This window comes from Petromyzon marinus, chromosome 28, assembly GCF_048934315.1.
Source record: "Petromyzon marinus isolate PM22_M1 ecotype Great Lakes invasive population chromosome 28, UKy_Petmar_22M1.pri1.0, whole genome shotgun sequence".
NCBI classification, from domain to species: Eukaryota; Metazoa; Chordata; class Hyperoartia; order Petromyzontiformes; family Petromyzontidae; genus Petromyzon; species Petromyzon marinus.
In genome coordinates, this window is record NC_133694.1 from 5,016,697 (window position 1) to 5,025,707 (window position 9,011).

The window sequence follows — 9,011 nt, forward strand, 5'->3', positions numbered from 1 at the left end:
CCTTCTGATATTTAGGAAGCCACTGAAGCTATGCCCTTTTAAATCTTGATCGAGAACGAATTTCTTTAGAACTGCTTTTCGTGTTTAGTCTATTGTCTTCCCCACCAAACCTCCGATTAACACGGTTGGCTACGTACGGTGCGAAAGTCGTTCAACATACATGCATACGGCGGGGTCGCTAACTGTTTAAAAATAATGCCAATGGTATATACCTTTTTGCCAATTTTTTTAAAATAATACAAATAAGAATGGGGTTGAACCCTTTCTGCCAATAAAGCAAGTGTTAAGATATTCAAACACCGAATAGATACATTTTGGAAGGAATCAAGTCTGCATTAACCACACAGAGGACTTGTGGTGAACATTCAAACAAAACATTGCTCTGATAATACATGGGCCTTGTATTTGAAACTGATTGGCCGACACCAGAGACAGCCCTATTCATGGCCTTGTCTCACCATCGTCAGACCATAGAACGCCAAATGGCGAACAGTACGAAGGCAATGCACGTATCAGAGCGTTTATAGCTGGGGGGGGGGGGGTGAGCAGCGATATCACGAGACCGTTTTGCCAGCGTCCAAAATGATGCCCCCGTATCTGCACGCGCCTCGGGAGTGGGCGACACCGAGGCAAGTAGCCACGATTGCACTGCCAAAAGTTTTATTTTTTTTGCGTGCTGCGTGGAGACACGGCGGTGTGAGAGCCCTAATGGGGAACACGTGCTGGAGTCTCCGCGTTTGCGGTTGTTGCTTTTTTTTGCCGCTTGTTCAGAAATAAAGTAAGGGTGAGAAAAAAATCCGTTCCACATTTTCTATATTGTTGTTTGGTAATAAACCCACGGGGATCGGTCTCGTTGTTGGGGTTCTTTCTTAACTCTTCGTTGGCCCTCACTCCCTCTCTCTCTCTCTCCCTCTCTCGTCTTTTTTGAGTGACAACTTGGGTGTATAATGACTGCTGTCAATTATTCAATTGCGCTGCATGGGGATGAATGTATTGGTTTTGGTTTTAGAGAATATTTCTCTTGACATTAACTGTCACCCCAATAGACCTCGGGACTCTAAGTTTGGCAGGATTAATCTTATACCAAATTTCCCTTGGGCCTGAAAATATCACCTTCATTTCCAGCAACGCATGCGATCTCTTACCAGCTAACCAAAGTGAAATGAACAAACACTTATTTCGGAGCTGTCGCACGGGGTTATGGGTCGCAAAGATCCGCATTCATATTTTCGTCCGGATCTTTCACACGACGCTGGGGTGACGACGCCTTTCTCCAGCGCTGCCCCGAAAACCTGGAACTCCCTGCCCCGTGTGCTTGCCACCGGACGTCCAAAACATACCGAGTGACTCTCAATTAAACTGAAGAACATGATGATGAAGAAGCTGTTTCTTTACTTATTATTTATTGTATGCACCACTTACCCTTTCTTGTGATATTCTTTGCGCACGGCTGCACTTGATTTTGTGTGCGGTTGCAATTTACTTTGCTCAGTCGGTGTTCACTGCTGAGGTCGTAACGGCCTTCTGTTTTCAATCCAAGCTGCTCAGTACCCTCTGTACCGTTGTGTTGTCACGTGCACTGATGCGTTACTTTATTGAGGGCGATTGAATCACGTGTCATTTTAAAAGTCCCTTTGTCCGTCCATAAATACATAAAATAAAACAATATCTCATTCCAATCAGCCTACTTCCATTCCAAACCATTAGCACATGGAAGTCTACTTAAACCATTGGTTCAGAAGGCCCATGGGCTGCTGGGCTGAAATACGATTTCATATTAGTCGTATTGGAAAGCAGGCAACTCCACAAGGATGACTGTAAACATCTCCAAACCAACGAGTGATGCCAAAGCATCTCTATATTTGTCATAAAGAGCAGCCATGATCTCTATCCACCGCTGGATAAAGGCTTTCCCAAGCCATTGCCCACGAGGTCGCACTCATCACACACAAGGTGCTTGCCACAAATGCCTCGCTGATCTCGACAATGAGCATGAACCATCACGTGACACTCCGGTTCATCCTCGCAGCAGCAGTGGCTATTGGCTGCTAGCCATCGAACAAAGACGGTCACTGCATCGCGCGCTTTCACATGTGTCTTTGTGGCCATCTGGAACGCTCTGCTCTTCCTTCCGATATTAGGAAGCCACTGGAGCTATGCACTTTTAAATCTAGATTGGAAACTATTTTTTTTGTGAACTGCTTTTTGTGTTTCGTTTGTTGTCCTTCCTCTGCACCTCCCACTAGCACGGTTGGATACGGATGGTGCAAAAGAAGTTCAACATAAATACGTTGCCATCTCGTTAGTTTCGCGATGCAATGATCCATGCTGGCTCCTGCACGTGAACTACGTTTTCAAAGAGTGCTCCACTCACCTGCCATTTGTCCGTCTCTTTACTCCATCATTTGGATTCCCGGTTTATCTGTAACAACTGCTCCACGAATTAAGAGCCCGTGTGCATTGTCTCGTGAACTTCTTGTACGTGACTCTTGTTTTCCCATGTTTATATTGAACCCAACTTCGAATGCCTTTCGATCGTTTCCTGTTATTCAATAATTTATTGTACATTGTTTGAAAATAATCGATTGAAGTCCACTCTTGTGCTCACGAAGCATACGTGTAATCGCGCGTGCGATAATTGACTGATTTGCTATTTACAATGGACTCTGTGGCGACTGCACCAACAGGCCTGAGCAAATGAGAACAACGCAATTAAGAGGGTGGAAACTCGGTGTATGTTGAACTTCTCTCGCACCATACGTAGCCAACCGCGCTAATTGGAGGTGCGGTGAATACAAAATAATTCTGAAATTCGATTGTGACTCTTCCCGAATCGTGGTGATTCTCTTAATCGGATGACGGAGTGAGGGGCGAGTGCATCATTGGCAACCCTGATTGGCATGGTTCGCTACGTACGGTGCGAAAGAAGTTCAACATACAAACATTACGAAGGTTACCGCTAGGTAACACCAATCAGGTGCTGCACATTCTAAGGTTTGATTCCTATCACTGCCCTGCAATTCATAAAGGTTTTTTTTTGTTACATCGCATATATGTAAATGTGTCGTTAACCCACCACCACCACCACCCGACACAGCCAATTAGTAAGGTTTGTCACGTAAACAAAACGTGCCAATGCGTTACTACTTCAGCACACCGGCGTGTTGGAGAGTAAATCCACAACGTTTACGATTTGAGTACGACTTTTCGCTGGTGATTGCAGCCAGCTTCATCAGGCAATTTTCCAGAATAGCTTCCAGTCTTAAATAGAGTAAGTTTATTTCACCACTATTTTTTTTATTGGTCACGAAAGCCTACGTGTTAAAGTGCCCTGCAATGCTGCGTACGGAACTACTAAAGCACACCGTAGAGATGGAAGACCCTGTGACGTTATTCACAAGTCAAGACCACTATTACTTCAAAGCCAATAGTTTCAGTGCTTCTAAAAAGTAGAACGCAGAGGAGATTATGATTATTATTGACTATTACTGTGCTTAAATTTTGATGTAAATCTTTCGTGATTGCCGTGATTCATATTCTTGGTTCTTTCGGTAAAGTCACATTGAAGGGAAACAATAAAATAATAACGTGACTTTACCGAAAGAACCAAAAATATTACTGTGCTTGTTTATCCAGGAAAGCGTCGCCAAGACTCAAGATTCAGTTGTTGTCAGGGGGGGAAGGGGTGTCCTACCACCAAGCAAGCATTCGCAGTGTTCGAACGACATCGCGAGACATTTGACGCACACCGTGAGGCAGGCTGCGTGCATTCGTTACGCTTGATACGGCCGCAGTGTTAATCAGGGTGGCCACTTAGTTTCGAACCTTGAAGCTTTGCGACAAGTGCCGCCGTGGCTAGGAGATGTTAACTACCTCGCTTGGTACACAGGAGGTCGTGTGTTCGATCCCAACCCCGACGCCTGCTGTATATTTGGAGTTGGTTTCACGCTCCCCGTGGTACCGTGGATTTTTCTCCAGGCCCACCGGTGTTTTTCCCTCCACATTTAGACTCAACATCGCGCGTATCGAGTGTTTGGCTGCTTTAAATGTTCACGTGATGAGCCATTTCGTCGAGTTATCATTTGTGGCCAGGTCTCTTCCAAAAAAATAGAGCTAAGTGGTAAAATAAAAATATAGTTTTGATTTTTAGTTTAGGATGCACTATCGCTTGGCCATGTACCTGCTCCGTTACGTACCGGGGCAGTGTGCAGGTACAGGGTTTACCTCGTAAGGTCCAAACTACTTTAGTTTCATTTGTATGCATTGTTTAAGTCATTTGTTTACTTTTCCTATACTTTGCACTCCTATTGTGTTTTGTATTGTTTGTTATTGTAATGTTTTGACCTGCCCCTACAGGACGTATGTGAAAAAAGAGCTTGAAAGCTAGTCGATTTCCTCCAGTATAAATAAATATTCTGATTCTGATACAGAGTGGTGTATACACATTGGCAGGGCCCTTATGTGAAAGGCTTGTCTGTATCGTTATCATTATAACATCGAGTTTAAATAATAAAAAAAAACATTTAAATGGCTGCACAAGTTCCACAAAATCGAAAACACATGCACTCATTTGCAATGCAACACTGAAGTTGCAACTGCCTCCATTCAGCAGTGGAAAGAGAACGGCGAGTTGTGGACAATTTTTCCAATGTATTCCAATTAGCATATCGACTGTACAACGTGAATAAATAAAACATCTAAGGTGTTGCCAAACATAACCCCCGAACGCAATAGGCCCGAATTGCATTGCGATATAAAGGCATACAATTAAATCTGTTACGGATTTCTAGGCCCCTGTATTTAACGGGACAAGTATATATTTAAAAAAAGGAAAATGTTCTCCAGTATTGTTTTGGTCGCATAAACTTTATTGGGACCATTAGGATCGTCTCTGTTGTGTAGGCAAATGTGCCCCTATGTCAAGGCATTAAAAATACCCAGCTGTGGTCAACAGCAATGACATTGAAATTGCATTGCATATTTGTCTAAGGCAGCGGTCGGCAACCAAAAATAACAAGAAGCGAACAAACAAAAAATCGAATTCGGTAAGTAAAACAAAGTCTCAAGATCTGCAATGCATGTGAATGCGAGACTGTGGTAGTCAATAAAATAACGCACCTCCGATTAGCACGTCTGGCAACGACAGAAGTTCGACAGACACAGTCTGTCTACGAAGACGCAGGGTTGTCCAAGGGCTTGTGCATGAGCTGGGACGAAGGCTGTAACCCAAGCTTTTATTTGTCAAATGAGGGTCTGCTTTGGAGAAGGGTTGACTCGACGATGATTTACGGCCCTTTGTCAATCCACTGATAGATGGCTGCCTCCCCCAACGTCGTGTCAGAGATGGGAGGGGGGGGGAGGGGCTTTTTGACCATACTTCACCACGCCGGTCAATGCAAACGCTGCCGTTATGTTGAACTGTTTCTTATTTACATTTGCTATCGTGATCTGCATGTTCCAATATATTTTTCACGCATTTTTTTCAATGATATTACATTTAAATTTTTTTTATTTTCTAATACTAAAAATGAATTCCAATAATTATAATAATACATTTCATAATAATTATAATTATAATAATAACGTCTGTATGTTCCAAAATATTTTTCACGCAATTCCTTGAATGATATTACATATTTTTTAATGTATTTTCTAATACCAATAATACATCCCAATAATTCTCATAATAAATTAAATAACAATTCAACTAATAATTCAAATCATAAAAATATCATCTGTATGTTCCAATACCTTTTTAACACAAGTTCTAATAGAAATAATAACAATGATAAAAATAATAAACGGTTCTTCATAAATCCACCAATGAATGAAAGCCTCCTTCGCCCCATGCCATCCACGGCGGCTGCTTGACCATACCTCACCACAGTGTTCAGTGTCGGTTGGTGAAGGGGTGTGCGGATGTGGGTGCCTAGGACTGGTGAAGAATATGACTCACCACTGATGTAAGCCATGGCTGGGAATTGAACTGAGGTCGCCAGGTTCGAAGCGCAGTGCGCTAACCCATGCTCCACGGTTTCCCCGTGGAGAAGGGTACCGTGGGAATGTCACGTGGGCATAGCGATGTTGTTTTTGTTGTTGTTTTCCTTAACCTGGAAAAGTCGCAGCGAGTCTCAGGACCGTCTCGCAGGAGGGTGCTACTTGAAATGTCCGGCCAGTTATTTGTATAATCTTCTAACGTAAGCAGGAGGAAACTGGGTTACTCGGAAAAAAAAAGAGAGACACTCAAACCTATTTGCTATACTGCCCTCTACAACTCCATCTTCAAGTCCGGTCATCCTCGCAGCGGCGCTTTTTGTCTGGCCATCGAACAAAGACAGTCGCACGCTTTAAGATGTGCTTTTGCGGCCGTCTGGAACGCTCTTCCTTCCGATTTTAGGAAGCCACTGGAGCTATGCTCATTAAAATCATCTAGATTAAAAACTAATTTCTTTACAACTGCTTATTGCCTTTGGTTTGTTTGTCCTTCCCCCTCCGATTATTACAGTGACCGGCTACGTATGGTGCGAAAGAGAGTTCGACATACAATGCGGTGCAATGTGGGCAACGCGGTTGGCCCAGCGGTGCCCGCGTCACCTGCACGTCTCAGACGACCGACGATCATCAACACGAGCTTGGGGAACGAGTGGCACCAGGAACCATTTCAGAGACATCCCTCGACAACTGATGCAAGCCCGAACCGGGATTAGAACATTTGCGGGCGAGTTCGGAGCAGGACACGCCAACCGTTGTGCCGCCGCTCTTAACCCCTTCAATTTATTAGCACTCGGGGGCGAAAGAAGGTAAAAGTAAATGGGAGTAAAGATGGGGGGGTGGGGGGGTGGTGGTGCAGGGGGAAGATGGATCGATGCTTTCAAGTCTAGAGCAGAGAGAGAGAAAGCAGAGAGGTTAGGGAAAGTTAAACCTCGGCCTAAGGCCATCATCACGCCACTCGCTGCAATTGAGCTCGAGTTAATTGAATACCAAGTAACGCAGGGCACCCTCACCGCACAACCCCCATCATCCTGAGAAAGAAACATTGCACACATACGTATCTTGACGTTTCATGTCTACATATATAGAAAGTAAGTTCTCATGATTGTTATTTTAGTTGCTGTTATTTTTTAATTCGTTGCTTTTCAGTAACAACGCAGTGAGCACAAATTGAGTGGTGGTAAGAAAGCGCCTGGACAGCACGCTACGGTCAGCGGATCCAAACACAGCAGAGCGCGTTACGACCAAACGCATTATACAGGAAACGCATTGGTCTGTCGTGGAAAACTGCCAGCGCCTAGCTTTCGGTTGGCGAATAGCAATCCATGCGTAATGCACACCGGTGTTGCAAGTGTGATCTAACTTCTAATCTTGATATCACTCTGTTAAACAATTTGGAGAATGCACAGCACATACAGTGAGGGAAAAAAGTATTGCATCCCCTGCTGATTTTGTACATTTGCCCACTGACAAAGAAATGATCAGTCTATAATTTTAATGGTAGATTTTTTTGAACAGTGAGAGACAGAATAACAACAAAATCCAGAAAAAACTCATGTCAAAATGTTATAAATTGATTTGCATTTTAATGAGAGGAATAAGTATTTGACCCCTCTGCAAAACATGACTTAGTACTTGGTGGCAAAACCATTGTTGGCAATCACAGAGGTCAGACGTTTCTTGTAGTTGGCCACCAGGTTTGCACACATCTCAGGAGGGATTTTGTCCCACTCCTCTTTGCAGATCTTCTCCAAGTCATTAAGGTTTCGAGGCTGACGTTTGGCAACTCGAACCTTCAACTCCCTTCACAAATTTTAGATGGGATTAAGGTCTGGAGACTGGCTAGGCCACTCCAGGACCTTAATGTGCTTCTTCTTGAGCCACTTCTTTGTTGCCTTGGCCATGTGTTTTGGGTCATTGACATGCTGGAATCCCCATCCACAACCCATTTTCAATGCGCTGGCTGAGGGAAGGAGGTTCTCACCCAAGATTTGACGGTACATGGCCCAGTCCATCGTCCCTTTGATGCGGTGAAGTTGTCCTGTTACCTTAGCAGAAAAACACCCCCAAAGCATAATGTTTCCACCTCCATGTTTGACGGTGGAGATGGTGTTCTTGGGGTCATAGGCAGCATTCCTCCTCCTCCTCCTCCAAACACGGCGAGTTGAGTTGATGCCAAAGAGCTCCATTTTGGTCTCATCTGACCACAACACTTTCACCCAGTTGTCCTCTGAATCATTCAGATGTTCATTGGCAAACTTCAGACGGGCATGTATATGTGCTTTCTTGAGCAGGGGGACCTTGCGACCGCTGCAGGATTTCAGTGCTTCATGGCATAGTGTGTTACCAATTGTTTTTTTGGTGACTATGGTCCCAGCTGCCTTGAGATCATTGACAATATCCTCCCGTGTAGTTCTGGGCTGATTCCGCACCGTTCTCATGATCATTGCAACTCCACGAGGTGAGATCTGGCATGGAGCCCCAGGTCGAGGGAGATTGACAGTTCTTTTGTGTTTCTTCCATTTGCGAATAATCGCACCAACTGTTGTCACCTTCTCACCAAGCTGCTTGGCAATGGTCTTGTAGCCCTTTCCAGCCTTGTGTAGGTCTACAATCTTGTCCCTGACACCCTTGGAGAGCTCTTTGGTCTTGGCCATGGTGGAGAGTTTGGAATCTGATTGATTGATTGCTTCTGTGGACAGGTGTCTTTTATACAGGTAACAAGCTGAGATTAGGAGCACTCCCTTGACGGGGTGCTCCTAATCTCAGCACGTTACCTGTATAAAAGACACCTGGGAGCCAGAAATCTTTCCGATTGAGAGGGGGTCAAATACTTATTTCCCTCATTAAAATGCAAATAAATTTATAACATTTTTGACATGCGTTTTTCTGGATTTTTGTTGTTGTTATTCTGTCTCTCATCGTTCAAATAACCCTAGCATTACAATTCTAGACTGATAATTTATTTGTCAGTTGGCAAACGTACAAAATCAGCAGGGGATCAAATACTTTTTTCCCTC

The 9,011-nt window shown here is 44.1% G+C and overlaps 1 long non-coding RNA gene across 1 annotated transcript in view; it reads left to right on the forward strand.

Annotated features, from left to right (window-relative positions):
• LOC116946940 (uncharacterized) overlaps nucleotides 1–8,734 on the forward strand; it is a 31,185-nt gene extending 22,451 nt beyond the window's left edge. The window contains exon 3 of the long non-coding RNA XR_012945532.1: nucleotides 6,506–8,734. This is a non-coding gene — a long non-coding RNA (uncharacterized LOC116946940). The remainder of the gene's footprint in view (nucleotides 1–6,505) is intronic.
• The last annotated feature ends 277 nt before the right edge of the window (nucleotides 8,735–9,011 follow it).